Here is a 22,496-nt window from a genome sequence, read left to right as displayed (position 1 = left end):
TCTGTCTTGTTTTGTTTTTTGGAGGTGATAGGACTAGTTATGTTGCTTCTCTGTTTCCTGTGGGATTTTTTTGTTACTACTTCTTGCACTTGGCTATTTTACTTCCTTACTGCATGACTTGCATTTTCATTAGCTCACATTGCTGGGTCAGTAATACTGCCTATTCCAGAGGAGGCATAGACATTAACAGTAATTTTTCAGAAAGTTTCTTGATTAAAATCCAAATGATCAGACAGTCTTTTATTAGTTCTTTCTTGTTCATATCAATACTTTGCTCTTTCACATACGTTAGAATAGAAACTACTATACGAGTCCTTACTCCAGGCTGGTGCATCCTTTGGTAAAAGCATGTCCCTTTGCCTACTACATTCCTTTTTGGAAGGAAATGATCACCCTGCTTTGAAGACACTGCCATAGCTATTTTTGTCTCCTTCCTCAGTGAAGGTAAATGATTTATAAATATTTTCAGTTTCACTCCCTATTGCATAAATTAGTAACTTGGCCAGAACTTCAACTTTCTCTAAATGAAGATTTCTTGTGATTCAGAGTATTGGGAAGCATTCCTTCTGCTCAGGCTGTTCCATGAGCTTATCATATTTGAAAATTTTGTGGATGGACGAACTTCAGCATAATTTTGCTTTTATACTGATTCCAAATGAGCCAACTTCTGGCACCATAATATGTGTTACTGGTAAAGAATTGCAGAAAGAGTTGCATTTTTCTAAGACTGAACAAAGAACTTCGTTTGAATAGGAAAAACAATATTAGACTAGATTCATCTGTTGTAAATAGACATAGTTCCAATTATGTTAATTTCTGCCTAGAACTTTTCCCACCAATATTCTGTCTGGCTTTCTGCTATAGACTTAAAGAAACAGTACACACATCCTCATAACCTGTTGACTTTTGACTGAAAAGAAATCTTTTTCAATGTAAAACTGCATGGTAACGATTGTCTGTATTTCCTACTGAAATGCCTTAAGACCTCATGAATAACCTCTGGAGATACAAAACATAGTGTAACAATAACTAAAGCCATGTTTAGGAAGTTAAGAAACTCATTTGACCTTTGTTTTTTAGTCTGTAAATACTGGATTAAGATGAAATTTAGGGCTTGTGTACACAAACATTTCATTTGCAGCAAACTGGGGTGTTAATCAACCCCTTAGTAGCCTGCTAACCCCTAACTGTGTGTGTGTGTGTGTGTGTGTGTGTGTGTGTGTGTGTGTGTGTGTGTGTGTGTGTGTGTGTGTGTGTGTGTGTGTGTGTGGACCCTGCTGATGCTCACTAACTTGGATCTAGTCGCATTTTAAAGTGGGGCACATTAAAGCACACTACACTGCTTGTAATGCACTGCAGGAGGGTGGGTCTACATGGACACTTAGTATGCAGCAAGCTTGTGTGTGGTTTGTTTATAACCCAGCTTGCAGCAAACTAAATGTTCATGTAGACAAGTGTATACTATAAAATTATTGCTCAGGCAAACTCATTAGTAATTTGTTGTCAGTCTTTTACTTTTTCTGTTCATTCTGTCATTCTAAATTTTTCATGTCTGCTGCTATTGGTTCAATACTGATCTGGTTTTAGTGGTTCTGAAACTGTACAGTTATATAAATGCTAATAAAAATGTTGCGGGAAAGGTAGCTGTTGTAGTTAATAGACTTGGAACTTCGCAGATGTTTGAGAGAATTCTTTAGTGCAAATCCCAGCAAAGCTCACCCTGCAATTATGTTTGTCACTTTTCAGCTCTTCGACAGATTAAGATGCATAATTCAATATAATTTCAAACATTAGTACAAACATACTCTTCAGCCTGTAGACCACACAGTGCAAGTTATACTTCCTTATGAAGCTCATTAGAATAGGGGGAAGGCACAGTGTCGAGGCAATTTTCCTTTAAAAAGTATATGCTTTTTATACCCTAGGAATAATGCAGTGCAGAGTGGGACTTGCTACACCTTTTGAAGAAGGTCCCAGCAAAGGGGTCCCAACTCATTGTAGAAATGGAAGAATATCCTAGCGTGTGATCTGTCCAGAAACACCATTCTGGTGCTTTTCATAGTTGTAGGCAATACTAGCTGGTCCACCCGCTTTGTGCTCACCAGCTCCAGGAGACATTATGCCTGGTCCTGTATAGGTGCATTGCGGTGTGGTAAGCTTCCCTTCCTCTTCAAGTGCACCTGTGTAGAAAAAGGCATACTTTAGTGTGTAAAATGTAAATTTTCTGTGGAGAAGTTTCTTTTTATTGATAGTTGATATGTGTGCACACAGTATTGCAGTTGTGGGTAAGACCCTGTATTACTCATAATGGGGGCAGTAGAGAGAGCACATGAAAAATATACAGGATACTGTACATTCTGTTACTGAATTTGAAAGGTTTGTTGGGTAAATGGAATGCTAAAATACAATAGTATAAACATTTCAGCTTGCTGTAGCCACTCTGTTTACACAGTGCTGGGCAGGTATGCTAAAATCCACTAAAACGCCTTCAAGGCATCACATAGGTGGCAGGGCTTTCTGTTTAGTGTTCTTTAGCTACAAATCTTCAAGGAGACTCCTCTCTGGTCAGTATCTTTACGCCAACTGATACTGACTGACATACAGAAAGATACCATGATGTAGTAGTAAACACTGTACCGATCAGTTATGGGACTTTAGGGGTAGTGACAACTGAGAAGTTATTATATCAGAAAAATACAAATGTCAATGTGGAACTTTAAAAGTAGTTTTTCATATTATCAGAAACTTTAAATCACAAACAACTCAGTTTAGTGCTCAGTTATTTTTTGCAAATCTTGTTATTTTAAAACCAGTCCAGCAATCTGGAGGAACTCCTGAGTAACCCAGAATTTAGGCAACTGTGCAAGATACCTCTCTGCTAGACAGTTTTATGTCAGTTAGTCCATACATTATTATTTTTGACTTCCTTCTCCTGCAGGTCCCAGTAAAGATTTGGGCCCCATTCTGCTGGACACTGTGAAAAACAGTAAAAAAAAAAAATGTAAACACCAGAAGAGTTTATAGTGTCATTAAGACAAGATGTAGCAAGTGGTACATCCAAATATCCCCACAGATCATACTTTTGTTAGCTCTTGCAGTTTGTGCAATGTGCTATGATTCCCTTATCTACTCTGCTATCTTCCATAGCGGCTTTTCTCTTTAAACTTACTAATGCTTGTCACACTTTATTTTTCTTGCTGCCTCCTTCCCATGGTCCTTTTCATTTCTCATATTCTTTGACATTCTGCTGAACAAGCCAATGTAGTTTGTCTTGTGTCCCTAATAATGTATTCCAGCATTGCTCCCGATGTTCTGAAGTTGCTCTGTGAGTTTGTAAAGCACTTTGGAAGCATAATGCCACAGATCCTGATCTCTGTGCAGCTGGTTTTCCTCAAACAAGCCAATGAAAAAGGCAGCCTCCAGAGGAGACGCAGATAAACAGTATTATCAGTGTGCTGCAGCAGCACAGGAGCTAGCAAACAGAGCTCTAAACAGGGGAGTTTGAGTGGGAGTTCTGTTGGAGGAGAAGGTAGTTGTACTTGGTTTTGTATTTTTAGTATTTGTATGTGTGTGTAGGGGCTTTGTGCTGGGAGAGCAGCTGAGCCCTGATTAGGGGGTGGAGCTTTGTGCTGGGAGAGCAGCTGAGCCCTGCTTAGGGGGTGGGGCTTCTGACTAGGGGTCCTATAAAGGTAGCTAGCCAGTCGTGCAGCGGCACAGACAGCTGCAGTGGCACAGGAGCTAGCAAACAGAGCTCTAAACAGGGGAGTTTGGATTGTGGTGCTTGTTTGGGGTTTGCTTTTGCTGGGGGGGTGTGATCTTTTTGGTGTGGCTTGTGTTTCCCAGATTAACAGGATTTAGGTGGGAAGGCAATGACAGATACAGAGGCAGCTGTGGGAGTGACTCCTGTAGTGGAAGACACATTGAGGATGACTGGATGTGGAAGCTGTGGTATGTACATGATCCTGGAGGGGGAACCGGTAAGAGTTTTTTCTGCATGAAATGCCATCTGATAGAGCTGATGGAGGAAAAGATCCGAGGTTTGGAGATGCAGGTGGAAAGTCTCGTTGAGTTTAGGAAGGGGTTTGAGCAGATGATGGAGCAAAGATATGAGGTATCTGAAGGGAAAAGCTCAGACTCACGGAAGCAGGGCTGGGGAATTTTGAGGGGAGACTGGGTGAGGAAAGTGGTCAGTGGAAACATGTGACTCAAATAACCAGGCAGAGGAAAAGACGGGCTAGTGAAGGAGAAATAGAGCTTAGGAATAGGTTTGCAGAGTTGGAAAATGAAGAAGGGGCTCAGCAGGTACTTGTTGAAGGTGGAAGGGTAAGGAAGAAGAGAAGAGAGGCTAGTCCTATAGGAAAAGCGGAAAAGTCAAGGGAGACTACACCAAATACGAGCCCAGGAGGATACAGGATGGGTTGAAGAAGATTATAAGGGAAAATAGGAATGGAAAGAACTTGCAGCCAGAGGGAACAGGGGAGAGACTGGAGAATAGCACCATCACCAGGAAAAGACAGGTCTATATGATGGGGGACTCTTTATTGAGAAGAATAAACAGGCCTGTAACTAGAGCTGATCCAGAGAATAGAGGGGTGTGCTGTCTTCCGGGTGCTAAGATATGGGATGTAGACCTGAGGTTGAAAAGGATCCTAAAGGGAGCGGGAAAGAATCCCCTAATTATCCTTCCTGTGGGAACAAATGATACGGCTAGATTCTCACTGGAAAGTATTAAGGGAGACTATGCTAGGCTTGGGAAGACGCTTAAGGAAATTGAGGCTCAGGTGATCTTTAGCGGGATCCTTCCTGTTCCTAGAGAAGGGCAACAAAGGTGTGACAAGATTATGACTGTCAACAGATGGCTTAGGCAGTGGTGCTATAAGGAGGGCTTTGGGATGTATGGCCACTGGGAGGCATTCACGGACAGAGGACAGTTCTCTCGGGATGGACTTCATCTGAGTAGGGAAGGAAATAGACTTCTAGGATCGAGGCTGGCACAACTGATAAAGAGAGCTTTAAACTAGGAATTAGGGGAAGATGGATGGGAAATGTCCGGGAAATCTCCACGCCAGATTTTAGCATTGAGAGGGAAGAAGACGAAGTAAGAAAGGATACAGCCGGGAGAATGTATATAAGGAGCGAGGGCAGTGTGGATACTAGTCTAATAGGTTATACTGGCTGTAGAATGACTGTGCCTAATAGGGTACAAAATGTGAGCGAGTCCAAACAGCAAAAATTAAGCTGTTTATACACCAATGCGAGGAGCCTAGGTAACAAAATGGAGGAACTAGAGCTACTGGTGCAGGAAGTGAAACCAGATATTATAGAGATAACAGAAACATGGTGGAATAGTAGTCATGACTGGACTACAGGTATTGAAGGGTATGTGCTGTTTAGGAAAGACAAAAACAAAGGTAAAGGGGGTGGAGTAGCATTGTACATCAATGATGAGGTAGAATGTAAAGACATAAGAAGCGATGCAATGGATAAGACAGAGTCCGTCTGTGCAAAAATTACATTGGGGAAGAAAACTAGTAAAGCCTCTCCTACGATAGTGCTTGGGGTGTGCTGTAGACCTCCGGGATCTAATTTGGATATGGATAGAGCCCTTTTTAATGTCTTTAATAAAGTAAATACTACTGGAAACTGCGTGATCATGGGAGACTTTAACTTCCCAGATATAGACTGGAGGACCAGTGCTAGTAATAATAATAGGGCTCAGATTTTCCTAGATGCGATAGCTGATGGATTCCTTCATCAAGTAGTTGCTGAACCGACTAGAGGGGATGCCATTTTAGATTTAATTTTGATGAGTAGCGAGGACCTCATAGAAGAAATGGTTGTAGGGGACAATCTTGGCTCAAGTGATCATGAGCTAATTCAGTTCAAACTAAATGGAAGGATTAACAAAAATAAATCTGCAGCTAGGGTTTTTGATTTCAAAAGGGCTGACTAGAAAATTAAGGAAATTAGTTAGGGAAGTGGATTGGACTGAAGAATTTATGGATCTAAAAGGTAGAGGAGGCCTGGGATTACTTTAAATCAAAGCTGCAGAAGCTATCGGAAGCCTGTATCCCAAGAAAGGGGAAAAAATTCATAGGCAGGAGTTGTAGACCAAGCTGGATGAGCAAGCATCTTAGAGAGGTGATTAAGAAGAAGCAGAAAGCATACAGGGAGTGGAAGATGGGAGGGATCAGCAAGGAAAGCTACCTAATTGAGGTCAGAACATGTAGGGATAAAGTGAGACAGGCTAAAAGTCGAGTAGAGTTGGACCTTGCAAAGGGAATTAAAACCAATAGTAAAAGGTTCTATAGCCATGTAAATAAGAAGAAAACTAAGAAAGAAGAAGTGGGGCCGCTTAACACTGAGGATGGAGTGGAGGTTAAGGATAATCTAGGCATGGCCCAATATCTAAACAAATACTTTGCGTCAGCCTTTAATAAGGCTAAAGAGGATCTTAGGGATAATCGTAGCATGACAAATGGGAATGAGGATATAGAGGTAGATATTACCATATCTGAGGTAGAAGCAAAACTAAAACAGCTTAATGGGACTAAATCGGGGGGCCCAGATAATCTTCATCCAAGAATATTAAAGGAATTGGCACCTGAAATTGCAAGCCCATTAGCAAGAATTTTTAATGAATCTGTAAACTCAGGAGTCGTACCGAATGATTGGAGAATTGCTAATATAGTTCCTATTTTTAAGAAAGGAAAAAAAAGTGATCCGGGTAACTACAGGCCAGTTAGTTTGACATCTGTAGTATGCAAGGTCCTGGAAAAAATTTTGAAGGAGAAATTAGTTAAGGACATTGAAGTCAATGGTAAATGGGACAAAATACAACATGGTTTTACAAAAGGTAGATCGTGCCAAATCAACCTAATCTCCTTTTTTGAAAAGGTAACAGATTTTTTAGATAAAGGAAATGCAGTGGATCTAATTTACCTAGATTTCAGTAAGGCATTTGATACCGTGCCACATGGGGAATTATTAGTTAAATTGGAGAAGATGGGGATCACTATGAACATCAAAAGGTGGATAAGGAATTGGTTAAAGGGGAGACTACAACGGGTCCTACTGAAAGGCGAACTGTCAGGTTGGAGGGAGGTTACCAGTGGAGTTCCTCAGGGATCGGTTTTGGGACCAATCTTATTTAATCTTTTTATTACTGACCTTGGCACAAAAAGTGGGAGTGTGCTAATAAAGTTTGCAGATGATACAAAGCTGGGAGGTATTGCCAATTCGAAGAAGGATCGGGATATTATACAGGAGGATCTGGATGACCTTGTAAACTGGAGTAATAGTAATAGGATGAAATTTAATAGTGAGAAGTGTAAGGTTATGCATTTAGGGATTAATAACAAGAATTTTAGTTATAAGTTGGGGACGCATCAATTAGAAGTAATGGAAGAGGAGAAGGACCTTGGAGTATTGGTTGATCATAGGATGACTATGAGCCACCAATGTGATATGGCTGTGAAAAAAGCTAATGCGGTTTTGGGATGCATCAGGAGAGGCATTTCCAGTAGGGATAAGGAGGTTTTAGTACCTTTATACAAGGCATTGGTGAGACCTCACCTAGAATACTGTGTGCAGTTCTGGTCTCCCATGTCTAAAAAGGATGAATTCAAACTGGAGCAGGTACAGAGAAGGGCTACTAGGATGATCCGAGGAATGGAAAACTTGCCTTCTGAAAGGAGACTTAAGGAGCTTGGCTTGTTTAGCCTAACTAAAAGAAGGTTGAGGGGAGATATGATTGCTCTCTATAAATATATCAGAGGGATAAATACAGGAAAGGGAGAGGAATTATTTCAGCTCAGCACCAATGTGGACACAAGAACAAATAGGTATAAACTGGCCACCAGGAAGTTTAGACTTGAAATCGGACGAAGGTTTTTAACCATCAGAGGAGTGAAGTTTTGGAATAGCCTTCCAAGGGAAGCAGTGGGGGCAAAAGATCTATCTGGTTTTAAGATTCTACTTGATAAGTTTATGGAGGAGATGGTATGATGGGATAATGGGATTTTGGTAAGTAATTGATCTTTAAATATTCAGGGTAAATAGGCCAAATCCCCTGAGATGGGATATTAGATGGATGGGATGTGAGTTACCCAGGAAAGAATTTTCTGTAGTATCTGACTGGTGAATCTTGCCCATATGCTCAGGGTTTAGCTGATTGCCATATTTGGGGTCGGGAAGGAATTTTCCTCTAGGGCAGATTGGAGAGGCCCTGGAGGTTTTTCACCTTCCTCTGTAGCATGGGGCATGGTTGACTTGAGGGAGGCTTCTCTGCTCCTTGAAGTCTTTAAACCATGATTTAAGGACTTCAATAGCTCAGACATGGGTGAGGTTTTCCCTAGGAGTGGGTGGGTGAGATTCTGTGGCCTGCGCTGTGCATAAGGTCAGACTAGATGATCGGAATGGTCCCTTCTGACCTTAGTATCTATGAATCTATAAACCGTCATTAAGGATGTCTACTAATGTTATTTCTCCAACTAAAATGCAGTCACTGATATTCAGCCTTGAAAGAGACATGTTGGGTGAAGTAATATCTTCTGTTGGTGAAAGAGACAAGCTTTCAAGTGACACAAAGCTCCTCTGCAGGTCTGGGGAATGGTAATCAGAGTGTCACATATCCTGGGGCCAAAATGGCTGGAACACTGCAAATACTCAACCTTGAAGTCATTTGCTTGAGAGACTCCTGCTATGGGAACCCATTGATAGTCCTTATTTTTTTTCTAATCAGACTGAAATGTTTGCCTAGAGTGTTTAGGGCTTCCCCCTAAAAGATAAGGTAAAAATAAGTCCTTGAATTTTCTTTATCTGAGTCAAATGAAATTTTCTCTCTTTCAGCATTTTTCTACTTTGTTTATACCCAGTGTAATAGGCATTTGTCCATAGAATGAACTGGCCAAGCGGTAGAATAAGGTATATTCTACCGGGTCTATGAAGAACCAGTTTCTGAACCTACTGTAAAGGATTTCTGGCAGATCTCTGCAGGTAGGGATAATATTCCATTGGAGAATGGTCTTGACTTTATTTGGTCCCTCCTTCAGGAGAAAAAATCCTTAAGAGGACTCTCCAGAATTAGTAAATCTGCCAGTGTTTTTGAATTTCCTCTGTTAATGTTGCCCTTGCTAAAATACCATAGTTTATATGTAAAAATCCCTGGAGACTGTGTACAATAGCATGGAAAATCTGCTTTAAAAGGACCCATGAATCTAGTAACCTACTTTATAGTGCTCAGTGTTGTCAGGCCAGAGACCCAAGTTCCATTTCAAGTTCCAGATGGCTTCTCAGGCTGCCAAAGCCTGGGAATCCTGCAAAGGCTTTGTTTATTTCTTAGAGTTTGGTAGTACGAGTGCCTCATTCACTGAAGAGTAATTCTAGTTGCTGACCAATGAGTGTCGTTGCCATGTATTCTTTTTTTCTCCCATTGGGATCTTCATGGTTTTAACCAGGCACTTCTGTCCCCTGCCAAAGCCTGTTTTACAGGATGTTAAGACTCTTGAAATAACTTTGGTGCCTCCAAAATATTGACATTTCAGTGCAAAGAGCATTTATAAATTGGTTTGACTATCTGAATGGATTTATTTTCAGCCTTATAATCTTCATGTACTATGTCAGAATAGTCTGGGTGAGCCACAGAATCCAGTATTAGAATTATCAGTGTTAGCTGACTGACATTTCTAACCCATGAGACTACAGGCTTGGAATCTCATTTACACTTGGGCACTTTACACTGGTAAGTGAGAATCGGGCCCAAATGCCTGTATAACAAAAATTTGATCATCTCCCCACACGCTACTTCACACCAGGGGCGTTGGGTTTGAAAGTTTTGGTAATAGAAGAAAAACATGTGACAAGATTTCTGTAGTCTAAAATAAGTCCCAGGGTCAAAGTTTCTCAACTATTTCTGGAGGAACTTTTTCAGCTAGTTCATGTCTTGTCGTATGATTTTGCTCACAAAATATCTCCAGTTACTGCCCTGGAGTTGGATTAATTAGATGCTGAATGCAGATTGCCCCTTGGCGGGGGGTTGGAGCATTGCCGTCCTCTCTTTCTACAGCACAGATCACATAAATGGCACTCTAAATATTTAATAAAATTTCTTCTGATAATCTGCAATAATGGTTAAATTTTAGAACTCTTAGGATTCAGGTTTCTCTCTTCGGATATTTACAGCTTACCAAATGTGCAGGCCACGTTGCTTTTTCACAATCACATTGCTAGTTGCGTGGTGTTTGTTTTTTTGTGTGTTTATTTCTTTAAGGCTTTTATATCATCTTTTGAAGTGAGATTTTAAATGGTAATGATTTTACCCCATGTAATGAGTGTACATTCATGTCAATGGCAGGTGTTTGTGCTTTCTAATTATTAAAGTTGCTGTAATTCTTGTACAATATTACTTAGTTACTTTTCAGTCAAGTAGATGGTTCACCATGCTCTGACCTCTTCCGGTTTTTTTAATGAAGTTGAGCTTAACTTCTGGAACAAACACAGAAGACGATATAGTTTTTATTTTAGTTAGTTTTTGTCTATTATGCCTCTAACAGACACTATAATGTCCAAAAATGGTTTGGTGTGATTTGCTAGGTAAGCGGGAGTAGATTTTAAGGGGTTGGGGTTTTTAGGTTTTATAATTTGGGAGAGTCTGAGATGAGAACACAATCTCTCTCTCATTTTATGAGGGGATAGCGTTAAGTTCTCATCTTTACATTTTTTTAATTGAGAATAGAATCTAGGTTTCCTGACTCCCAGTCCTGTGCTTTAACAAGATCATCTTTTCCTCTCAAGAAGCTCAGAGTAACTTTCAGCTGCATCGCTTACGTGGAATACTGTCTGTCAGGTATAATAGAAAACCCTTTTTGTTTTGGAATTTTTTTTTCCAGTTATACAGCTTGTGCTCTTCTTTATCCAGAAATGACCTCACACCAGCACATGCCATTGTAACCATAAAGTTCTGTGACAGCAAAACAGGAAATTACAGAGCTTATGAAGAAGCCCTATTACTGGTAACTTCTTCAGTAATGTATTTGCTCATTGGTTGGAACTGTTGTGATCAGATTACACCATATTGAATTCCTTATAAGTGGCACACCGATTTTAAGTTGGTGCTGTTGGATTTGAAAACTCTAAGTGATGTTAGCCCTCTCACTGTTCAAGACCACCTGCTTGTGAGCCTTGTTTTGATGGGTGCTTCTGCTCTAATACCTACCCACATTATAAGAATCCCACCATTATGTGTCAGGTAGGTAGGCAGGGCATGGCACCTTACTATGTTGGCCCCTGTGGTATGGTAATTACTGCCCACAACACTTGTAAAAAACTACGAAAAACAATATCTCATGCTTTCCCCTATTTTTTATTAGATCCTTTTTATTAAGCTTTTTTAATGCTAAGTGGGTTTTTAACGTTGCATTTTTATTTGTTGTGTTACCCAGTTCCTCAAGTTACAAGAGGTGAAAGTTTTTATAAATTATTATTTTATTATATAGTATTACATAAGTGAAATCTGCAGAAAACTAGATACTCTTTTCATTCTATTTCTAGCTCATTCAAAAGGGTTCTAAAGCTTCAAAATCTACAGTCTCTAAAAAGGTAAGGAGCAGTTTATTAAAGAGGCATACATTTAAATCTAGCAAATCTTCACCTCATGGTATTAAATCTCATTCCCCAAGATCCATTTCAGCTTCTTGGGAAAGAAAGAATTGAGCATCAGATCTGCAGAGCAGTAACCTGAGCTTCATCTCATCCCAGCATAAAGTACTATGAAGAAGCTGTTTCTTCCTTAACTAAGCCCTGGTCTACACTAGGAGTTGAGGTCGAATTTAGCAGCGTTAAATCGATTTAACCCTGTACCCATCCACACGACGAAGCCCTTTTTTCAACTTAAAAGGCTCTTAAAATCGATTTCCTTACTCCACCCCCGACAATGGGATTAGCGCTGAAATCGGCTTTGCTGGGTCGAATTTGGGGTACTGTGGACGCAGTTCGACGTATTGGCCTCCGGGAGCTATCCCAGAGTGCTCCATTGTGACCGCTCTGGACAGCACTCTCAAATCAGATGGACTGGCCAGGTAGACAGGAAAAGGCCCGCGAACTTTTGAATTTCATTTCTTGTTTGGCCAGTGTGGCAAGCTGCAGGTGAGTGCAGAGCTCATCAGCAGAGGTAACCATGATGGAGTCCCAGAATCGCAAAAGATCTCCAGCATGGACCGAACGGGAAGTACGGGATCTGATCTCTGTATGGGGAAAGGAATCCATGCTATCAGAACTCCGTTCCAGTTTTCGAAATGCCAGAACATTTGTCAAAATCTCCCAGGGCATGAAGGACAGAGGCCATAACAGGGACCCGAAGCAGTGCCGCGTGAAACTTAAGGAGCTGAGGCAAGCCTACCAGAAAACCAGAGAGGCCAACGGCTGCTCTGGGTCAGAGCCCCAAACATGCCGCTTCTATGATGAGCTGCATGCCATTTAGGGGGTTCAGCCACCACTACCCTAGCCATTTTGTTTGACTCCTTCAGTAGCGATGTAGGCAACACGGAAGCAGGTTTTGAGGACGAGGAAGATGATGAGGTTCTAGATATCTCACAGCAAGCAAGGTAGAGAAACCGGTTTTCCTGACAGCCAGGAACTGTTTCTTACCCTGGACCTGGAGCCAGTACCCCTCGAACCCACCCAAGGCTGCCTCCCGGACCAACCAGGCGGAGAAGGGACCTCTGGTGAGTGTATCTGTTTAAATAGTATACATGGTTTAAAAGCAAGCGTGTTTAATGATTAATTTGCCCTGGCATTCGCGGCCAATACAGCTACTGGAAAAGTCAGTTAACGTGTCTGGGGATGGAGCGGAAATCCTCCAGGGACATCTCCGTAAAGCTCTCCTGGATGTACTCCCAAAGCCTTTGAAAAAGATTTCTGGGGAGGGGAGCCTTATTCCATCCACCATGGTAGGACACTTCACCACTCCAGGCCAGTAGCACGTAGTTGGGAATCATTGTAGAACAAAGCATTGCAGTGTATGTTTGCTAGCATTCAAACAACATCCGTTCTTTATCTTTCTGTGTTATCCTCAGGAGAGTGATATCATTCATGGTCACTTGGTTGAAATAGGGTGCTTTTCTTAAGGGGACATTCAGAGGTGCCCGTTCCTGCTTGGCTGTTTGCCTATGGCTGAAATGAAATGTTCCCAGCTGTTAGCCAAGGGGAGGGGGGAGGGGCTAGCCACATGGTGGGGGGAGGCAAAATGCGACCTTGTAACGAAAGCACATGTGCTATGTATGTAATATTAACAGCAAGGTTTACCATGAAAGAGTGTACCCATTGTTCAATAAAATGTGTCTTTTTAAATACCACTGTCCCTTTTTTTCTCTCCACCAGCTGCATGTGTTTCAAGGATCACAGGATCTTCTCCTTCCCAGAGGCTAGCAAAAATTAGAAGGCGAAAAAAACGCACTTGCGATGAAATGTTCTCTGAGGTCATGCTGTCCTCCCACGCTGACAGAGCACAGACGAATGTGTGGAGGCAGACAATGTCAGAGTGCAGGAAAGCACAAAATGACCGGGAGGAGAGGTGGTGGGCTGAAGAGAGGACTGAAGCTGAAAGGTAGCGGCAGCGTGATGAGAGGAGGCAGGCTTCAATGTTGAGGCTGCTGCAGGATCAAACTAATATTCTCCAGCATATGGTTGAGCTGCAGGAAAGGCAGCAGGAGCACAGACCGCCGCTACAGCCTCTGTGTAACCAGCACCCTCCTCCCATAGTCTCCTCACTCAGACGCCCAAGAACGCGGTTGGGGGGCATTCGGCCACCCAGCCACTCCACCCCAGAGGATTGCCCAAGCAACAGAAGGCTGGCATTCAATAAGTTTTAAACTTTTAAAGTGCTGTGTGGCCTTGTCCTTCCCTTCACCACCACCCCACCCAGTGCTTCCCACCACTCCCGGGCTACCTTGGCAGTTATCCCCCTATTTGTGTGATGAATTAATAAAGAATGCATGAATGTGAAGCAACAATGACTTTATTGCCTCTGCAAGTGGTGATCGAAGGGAGGAGGAGAGGGTGGTTATTTTACAGGGAAGTAGAGTGAACCAAAGGAGGGGGGTTTCATCAAGGAGAAACAACAGAACTTTCACACCGTAGCCTGGCCAGTCATGAAACTGGTTTTCAGAGCTTCTCTGATGCACACCGCACCCTCCTGTGCTCTTCTAACCGCCCTGGTGTCTGGCTGCGCATAACCTGCAGCCAGGCGATTTGCCTCAACCTCCCACTCCACCATAAATGTCTCCCCCTTACTCTCTCAGATATTCTGGAGCACACAGCAAGCAGTAATAACTGTGGGAATATTGGTTTCGCTGAGGTCTAACCGAGTCAGTAAACTGTGCCAGCGCACTTTTAAACATCCAAATGCACATTTTATCACCATTCTGCACTTGCTCAGCCTGTAGTTGAACAGCTCCTGACTACTCTCCAGGCTGCCTGTGTATGGCTTCATGAGCCATGGCATTAAGGGATAGGCTGGGCCCCCAAGGATAACCATAGGCATTTCAACATCCCCAACGGTTATTTTCTGGTCTGGGAAAAAAGTTCCTTCCTGCAGCTTTTGAAACAGATCAGAGCTCCTGAAGACATGAGCGTCATGTACCTTTCCCGGCCATCCCACGATGTTGGTGAAACGTCCCTTGTGACCCACCAATGCTTGCAGCACTATTGAAAAGTACCCCTTGTGATTTATGTACTCACCGGCTTGGTGCGCCGATGCCAAGATAGGGATATGGGTTCCATCTATGGCCCCACCACAGTTAGGGAATCCCATTGCAGCAAAGCCATCCACTATGACCTGCACATTTCCCAGGGTCACTATATCATATATGTGTATATATATACCTTGATATCAGCAGATCTTTGATTGCGTTGGCTACTGGCATCACAGCAGCCCCCATTATAGATTTGCCCACTCCAAATTGATTCCCGACTGATCCGTAGCTGTCTGGCATTGCAAGCTTCCACAGGGCTATTGCCACTTGCTTCTCAACTGTGAGGGCTGCTCTCATCTTGGTATTCTTGCGCCTCAGGGGAGGGGAAAGCAAGTCACAAAGTTCCATGAAAGTGCCCTTATGCATGCGACAGTTTCGCAGCCACTGGGAATTGTCCCAGACCCTCAACACTATGCAGTCCCACCAGTCTGTGCTTTTTTCCCAGGCCCAGAATCGGCATTCCACCGCATGAGCCTGTCCCATTAGCACCATGATGCCCACATTGGCAGGGCCCGTGCTTTGAGAGAAGTCTGTGTCCATGTCCTCATCACTCTCGTCACTGCGTTGACGTCGCCTACTCGCCCGGTTTCACTTTGCCAGGTTCTGGTGCTACATATACTGCTGGATAATGTGTGTGGTGTTTAATGTGCTCCTAATTGCCAAAGTGATCTGAGCAGGCTCCGTGCTTGCTGTGGTATGGCGACTGCACAGAAAAAAAGGCGTGGAACGATCGTCTGCCATTGCTTTGATGGAGGGAGGGGCAACGGACGACATGGCTTACAGGGTTGGTTTACAGGGAATTAAAATCAACAAAGGGGGTGGCTTTACATCAAGGAGAAACAAAAACAACTGTCACACAGAATGGCCCCCTCGAGGATTGAACTCAAAACCTTGGGTTTAGCAGGCCTATGCTCAACCCAATGCTTAACCACTGAGCTATCCCTCCTCCAGTTATTTCAGGCAAGACTGAATCTCCATTAAATTTTTCAAGGTGCCCCCGACAGACCTCCCCAAAACGATTGTCGGCCGTTGATTTCACTGATCAAGGGAGGGGGGAGCAAATGAATACAAAACAAATCTGGTGTATTTCTTGTTTTGATCCACTCCATCTATCTTTTACATCTTTGGCTGGCAACAGACGGTGCAGTAGGACTGCTAGCCATCCTCATCTCCTGCTGGCTCGGCAGAAGATGGTACAATAGGACTGCTGGCAGGACTAAAGAGAATGACCTGGTCGAGTCACTCCTAATTTAATCTCTGCACCTATGTCTGCCCAGGCGCTCCTGACCGACCTTACCGAGGCAGCCAGGAGCACCTCAGACACGATGACGATGGTTATCAGGCCTATTTCACCGTCTGCTGCCACAAGGCAATGGGTTGCTGCTGTTTAGCAATGCAGTACCACGTCTGCCAGCACCCAGGAGACGTAGGGTGACAGTGAGCTGAGCGGGCTCCATGCTTGCCATGGTATGGCGTCTGCACAGGTAACTCAGGAAAAAAAGTGCGAAACGATTGTCTGCCATTGCTTTCATGGAGGGAGGGCCCGACGACATGTACCCAGAACCACCCACGATAATGTTTTTGCCGCTTTGGGATCTCAACCCAGAATTCCAATGGGCGGCGGAGACTGTGGGAACTGTGGGATAGCTACCCACAGTGCAATGTTCCAGAAGTCGACATTAGCCTTGATACTGTGGAAGCACTCTGTCGAGTTAATGCACTTAGAGCATTTTGTGTGGGGACACACACAATCGATTATATAAAAACGATTTCTAAAAAACCGACTTCTATAAATTCGACCTAATTTCGTAGTGTAGACATACCCTAAGGTAGTTTGGTCTTTAAGGCAGCAGTTCAGTGTTTGAAATGTTTAGCTTTCTTTCGTATATCTACACTTGTTTTCGTTCCTTTCCTCTCTGGATGCTTTTTGCTACAGCTATTGTGGAGTGTTTTAAACTGGTGAACCACATTTACAGGTAAAGAAAAAACATATACCTTTTTAAACTTGAAATGAATTGATCTTCTCTAACTTCATAAATTCCTTAAAGCATTGTACATTTGAATGAAACTAAAGAAGTAAAGTTCTACAGGGAAGCAGTTTAGGTGTCCAAAAAAGGCAGTTAGCTGAACTGTTCGTATGCACAATTTTGGTTCTTTTGTTTTACTCTGATGATTGCAAACAGAAGTAATAGAACTACTGTATAAAGTGTGTCAGTAGGAAGTTGACTTTTTAGCTAATCAAACTGAATTGTGTAACTTGTAAATTGCTTTCGTGCAAGTACTTACTGTATTTTCTTCATAACTTAAAAGGGTATGTTTTCACTATGTATTTTACCTACCCTCTCATTTTGTACTTGCAAATTGTGGTTGCCAAATAAGAGACTGTTTTGATACCCCTTCGAAACTTTGGCCAGGTACTTTGAATATTACTTATTTCCCTAGAGCCAGATTATTGTCCCTGTAACAAGTCTGAGTTATCAGGCATTGCACAGTGTTTCTCTGGAGACTTCTCCCCCAACTCATCCCTTGGTTTTGGAATATTTTCAGTTATTACATGTCCACAAATGACTGCAACATTAGGGCTCCTATAGGATCTGTGCTCACAGCCTACAATATGTAGTGAGTTTGGCTCACATATTCACGCTATTGAAGATATGTATTGTATTTTGTAAAATGAATGAAGTCTTAATGTGATCACGTTACTGCACTTTCCTGTTAAATATTTGCTGAGAAATGAGGAAAAGACATTTTTGTGTACGAATTATGGGGTGTGCAACTTAGAGACGTAGATATTAGCAAGGTTTCATAAAGGGGATAATACCAAAGTCCACATGGTAAAATAGTCAATTACACTGGCATAAAAACTATGAGTGAATTGAGTATAATTGGCTCTCCTGAATCGTAAATGCATCTGAGCTAAGAGGATGAGAGAGAGAGAGAGAGAGTGTGTGTGTGTGTGAAAAGTGAAGTATCATTTGAGTCATTGCTTGATCATTACCTTGAAGAATAAGGGTAGTCCACAAATGCCTCTGTACTTAGCATATCTATCAAGTGGACAGAAATACTTGACAGGGACTGGGTGCCTGAACCAAGAACACGAAGCCAGTCTCTGTCCTGTGCTCTCAGTGATCCCTATGCATTGTGGAGATGGAAGCTGCCTGATTCAAATGCAGAGGGGACAAGAGCCAGACAGGGGTGCTGGAACAATTTGTATAGTGCGGGTGCTGAGAGCCAGTGAATCAAACTATAAACTCTGTATATAATGGAAACCACTTCAAGCCAGGGGGTGCGGTAGCACCCCTAGTTCCAGCACCTATGGAGCCAGACCTGTAAGAGGGGGGAATGAGGTGAATAGATTGGGTCAATGAGCCTTGGTTGGAGGAGACTGGGACTGGCTGGTTAGGAAAACTGGATCTGGGAAACAGAGGAGATAGGTGTGGAGTGAGTCTGAGTCAGGGAGGCAGAGAGGGGACTGCAAGGTATCTACCTATTGTGAATACTGGAGTGGGTGGACCTACTCCTACACAGAAGTGAAGGCCCACCCCCTCACCCAAGGGGAAGGAACCACTAAACTCAGGCCACAACTGAAGTCTTGGAGCAACAAATAAAAAAAAACAGGAATGGAAGTGAGGATCGAGGGTTAAAAATCAGGGAACCGGAAGGGGACAGTGAGCAGAGAACCCCGGACAGTTCCCACTGCTCTTCAAAGGCATCTGAGGAGTCCTGGAATGTGTGTAGGGAATGAGGCAGGGAACTGCAGGAAGAGACAGATGGTCTCACAGTTAAGGCAGTTGACTGCCACCCTGGAGATTTGGATTCTACCCTGGCTCTGTGATGAAGGGCAAGTCATTTAAGCTTTGCTCAGGTTGTCACTAATTGTGTATTCCTAACTTTCTGGATGCCTGACTTGAGTCTCTGGGATATGATTTGTAGAAATACTAAGCACTCATAACTGTAACTGAAATCAGTGGGAGGTGCACTTTGAACATATAAATGCTATATAGTGCTCAGCAGTCTGGAAAATCAAGTCCTGCATAGCTCATATTGGGCACTTAAAATTAGTAGATACTTTTGACATTTCTCAGTCTGATTCAGTTCTCAACATGTAAAATGGGGATAATAATTCCCCCTCATTTCACAGGATTGTGAAAATTAATTCATTAATATCTGTGAAGCACTCAGATACTATATTGATAGAATAACTCAGGAGGAAATTTATTAACCCTGTCTTGAGAGCAGGGTTTGAATAGAGTGCTGTAGATAAGGCAAGGCTCACAAGGTGAAAACAAAATATTGAATAGCTGCTCATTAAGTGAGCCCCATCCATCCTGTGCACTGAATATGAAAAAAAAAAAAAGTGTGTAATCATGTAATTCAAGACTGTATCATAATGCATAGGCACAGAGGAACTAAATTAAGGTTACAAAGGCAACCTAAATTCTGGCATTACCTAACTTTTGAGTGACTTTGTAACCTTAATAATGTTTTTTTAACACAGGAATTTTTTTGTTTGTGTAATAACTAATGCATCAGAGCCAGATTGTGCAGCTGTTTGCTATGTGTAAAGCTAACTACTAGTATCGAAAGGAGTCCCTTGATTTTAATGAAGCTCCTCAACATATAAGCATTGCACCTGGTAGTAAGGATTGTTCTTTCAGAGGGGCATGTCCTCTGATTTTTTGCCTCTCTACTGATTGGACCAGAGGCAGCTGGAGCTGTGTCTCTGGGCAAGTTAGGGTTTAGGGGTAGAGAGGAATGGGCTTCTCACCAAATTACTACCAGGTGTGTCTACCTCTAATAGCAGGGAGCTAGGAACTCTGTTTATATTTTATTTCTCTGCTCCCCTGCCAACTTTTCTGTGGTGTCTTTATGCTCCAACCTCTTCTCCTTTCCTACAGAGCAGAGTTGCCCACCCTCTGCCTGCTATTTTAGGCCAGCATCTACAAAATGGTTGATGGCCCAAAACATAGCCAGTGCAAGGGATCCTTCCTCAATTCTTGCTCAGTTATTGAATGTTGCTTTGGGTTACAGAGAAGCTCCCCTGACAAAGTACTGCTTGAGTTGAGGGGAAAGGAGGAACTAGGAGCCTTCCAAGAGGGAACTAGCTCTGCAGTTGCTGAGTCTTGTGGAGAAATTGGTAGTCTGCTAAAAGTTGCTGTGGTGGAGCAGGTCAGTGCAGGAGCCAGAGCTACTACAGTGGTAGAGAGCAGTGCTGGGGGAGAGAGACAGCTGCAGCACCATCAGAAAACCAAGAAGGGAAAGAAGTGCTCCAATCCAGGTAAAACCTCCCTTTCAGGGGGAAATATGGGAAGGCAGCTTCCCCTTTAGCATAACTAGATGCTGATAAACTTCTACCTTCCTCCACTGCAGTTGTCCCACTACCAGTTACCACTGCTTTCCTTCCTCTGTAGTCCTCATTTGGATAGTGGTTTGGGGGGAAATAGGCTAACTTCACCTCTAGTGTTCCACCCCTGCCAAACTCCAAACTAACACAGAGTCTGGGGAAGGTCACCTCAGAGAACCATTCCACCAGCACCTATATTATTAACAAGGTCAAAAGCTGTCTTGGGAAGTCCCAAAAGGAATCACATAAAACGGTTTGAGCCAGTGGTGAGCTGGAGCCGGTTCGCACCAGTTCGCGCGAACCGGTTACATTTTGAAGCAGTTTTAGAACCGGTTATTAACCCACTTCCCTGCAGGGGGCGCTGAGGCTTTGATGGGCTCCGGCGGGGAAGTGATATAATTCCTCCTCCGGCCACCGGGGGCGCTGCGCTGCAGGAGCCGTGTGGGCTGCTGCCTGGCCCTGAGCCCAAGCCCTGTTGCTGCTCCCTTGGCCCTGGGGCTCCCAATGCTGCCTAGTGTTTCCCCCGCTGCTCTGCTGGGCCTGGGCTGCGTCCTGCTGCTCTCCCCATGATTACCCACCACCCTGCCCTCAGCCAGCCCCTGCCTCCAGACAACCCCGCACCCCTTGCCTGCAGCCAGCCCCTGCCGCACCCCCTGCCCTGCCTCCAGCCACCCCCACACCCGCAGCCAGCCTCTGCTGCACCGCCTGCCCTGCCTCCAGCCACCCCCACGCCCCCTGCCCGCAGCCAGCCTCTGCCGCACCCCCTGCCCTGCCCGCAGCCAGCCCCTACCTCCAGTCAGCCCCTGCCCTGTCTCCAGCCGGCCCCACACCGCCTTGCCTCCAGCCAACCCCGCATCCTCCTGTCTCCAGCTACCTCCACACCCCCTGCCCTGCCCGTAGCCAGCCCTGCACCCCCTGCCTCCAGCTAGCCCTGCCCCACACCCCTGTCTGCAACTAGCCCCACGTCCACTGGTGTCCTGTAGTTCCCAGGGCAGTAACCCTGCACACCTGCTTCAATGAGGGAGGCAGGGAGCAGCTGAGACCCACACATGTGCACACCCTAGGGTGACCAGACAACAAGTGTGAAAAATCAGGACGGGGGTGGGGGGTAATAGGAGCCTATATAAGAAAAAGACCCCAAAATTGGGGCTGTCCCTAAAAATTGGGACATCTGGTCACCCTAGCACACCCCCAGGGAGTGGCAGGGACCCACACATGTGAAATGGAGCTCATTTCTAGTTCAGACCCATCTTTTTAAAAAAGAACTTTAGGCTGGGTTAACATACATCCGTATTTTCTCGGACAGGTCAGGCTTTTTGGTTCTTAAATCACCATCCAGGAGGAATTTTTAAATTTTAAAAATTCCTCCTGGGAAAATACGGATGTATGGTAACCCTGTTGGTACAAAAAATGCATAGTGGGGCACATCCCTTAAATCAGAACTTTTTGTAGGGAACCGGTTGTTAAGATTTTGGCAGCTCGTCACTGGTTTGAGCCCTTTCATCTGAATCCTCACAGAATTCATCCAATAGTGATACTGGTACATCAAAATGCTATAAAAAAAAAACATACATGAGAGAGCAAGAATGTGCTTGTCACCTTCCTCTGATGAATGACTCTTGTGAGAGAGGGGAATTGTGAATGTGATCAACCAGAAATTTACTCACAGCACAGCTATTTTCTCACCATTATTTTGAAACAACAGTAAGGAGATCAGAGTAGCAGCCGTGTTAGTCTGTATTCGCAAAAAAGAAAAGGAGTACTTGTGGCACCTTAGAGACTAACACATTTATTTGAGCATAAGCTTTCATGAGCTACAGCTCTGATGAAGTGAGCTGTAGCTCACGAAAGCTTATGCTCAAATAAATGTGTTAATCTCTAAGGTGCCACAAGTACTCCTTTTCTTTTTTTTGCGAACAGTAAGGAGAGTAATTTTAGTTTGGGGCCTGGTCCCAGAATCCAGTTTCCCAACTAGGAAACTTTCCATCCAGCTCAAAAACTGAAACTGGTTTTTCCATTTGCATGCATTGCAGAAGTGATCTGTTCAGAATGGAAACAATCCAAAGGAAAGTGCCTTAGTAAACATAAGACAAGATAATGTACATTTCAGAAAAAGTCCAAATGCGGGTACCTAACACAGTTGTGGTCAATAGTCTTCAGGCAAAAGAATCAGCTATATCCACAGAAGAGGATATTTTACCCATGGCCAGGTGTGACATCATGGAGCTTGCTATGTAATAATCTAACAGTACTAATATGTAACCTAATTATTGAGAGTGACTGTATAACTTATACTGGAGGTAGTGGAGTGTTTGTTATATACCTATAATGCTTTAATTCAGTGCGGACTGTGCAGGAGGGCAACACAAGAGCTCCCAAGATAAGAATGTCCTGGCACACAT

General features: G+C 43.5%; 1 protein-coding gene and 1 long non-coding RNA gene across 6 annotated transcripts in view; both read left to right on the top strand.

Moving 5' to 3' along the window:
* Nucleotides 1-22,496, top strand: part of CDYL (chromodomain Y like) — a 202,813-nt gene that overhangs the window by 118,541 nt on the left and 61,776 nt on the right. The gene's annotated exons all lie outside the window — the stretch shown is intronic.
* On the top strand, nucleotides 9,007-11,916 carry LOC122458780. Of its 2 annotated transcripts, none has more exons than XR_006279033.1 (3): nucleotides 9,007-10,846; nucleotides 11,551-11,598; nucleotides 11,679-11,916. It is a non-coding gene; the product is annotated as an uncharacterized LOC122458780 (long non-coding RNA). The 2 variants fall into 2 exon arrangements; XR_006279034.1 differs by having other exon boundaries at nucleotides 9,007-11,012.

The sequence above is a fragment of the Dermochelys coriacea genome, chromosome 2, assembly GCF_009764565.3.
Source record: "Dermochelys coriacea isolate rDerCor1 chromosome 2, rDerCor1.pri.v4, whole genome shotgun sequence".
NCBI classification, from domain to species: domain Eukaryota; kingdom Metazoa; phylum Chordata; order Testudines; family Dermochelyidae; genus Dermochelys; species Dermochelys coriacea.
The sequence above is the reverse complement of the archived record's forward strand: the minus strand, read 5'-3'. Positions and strand labels throughout refer to the sequence as shown.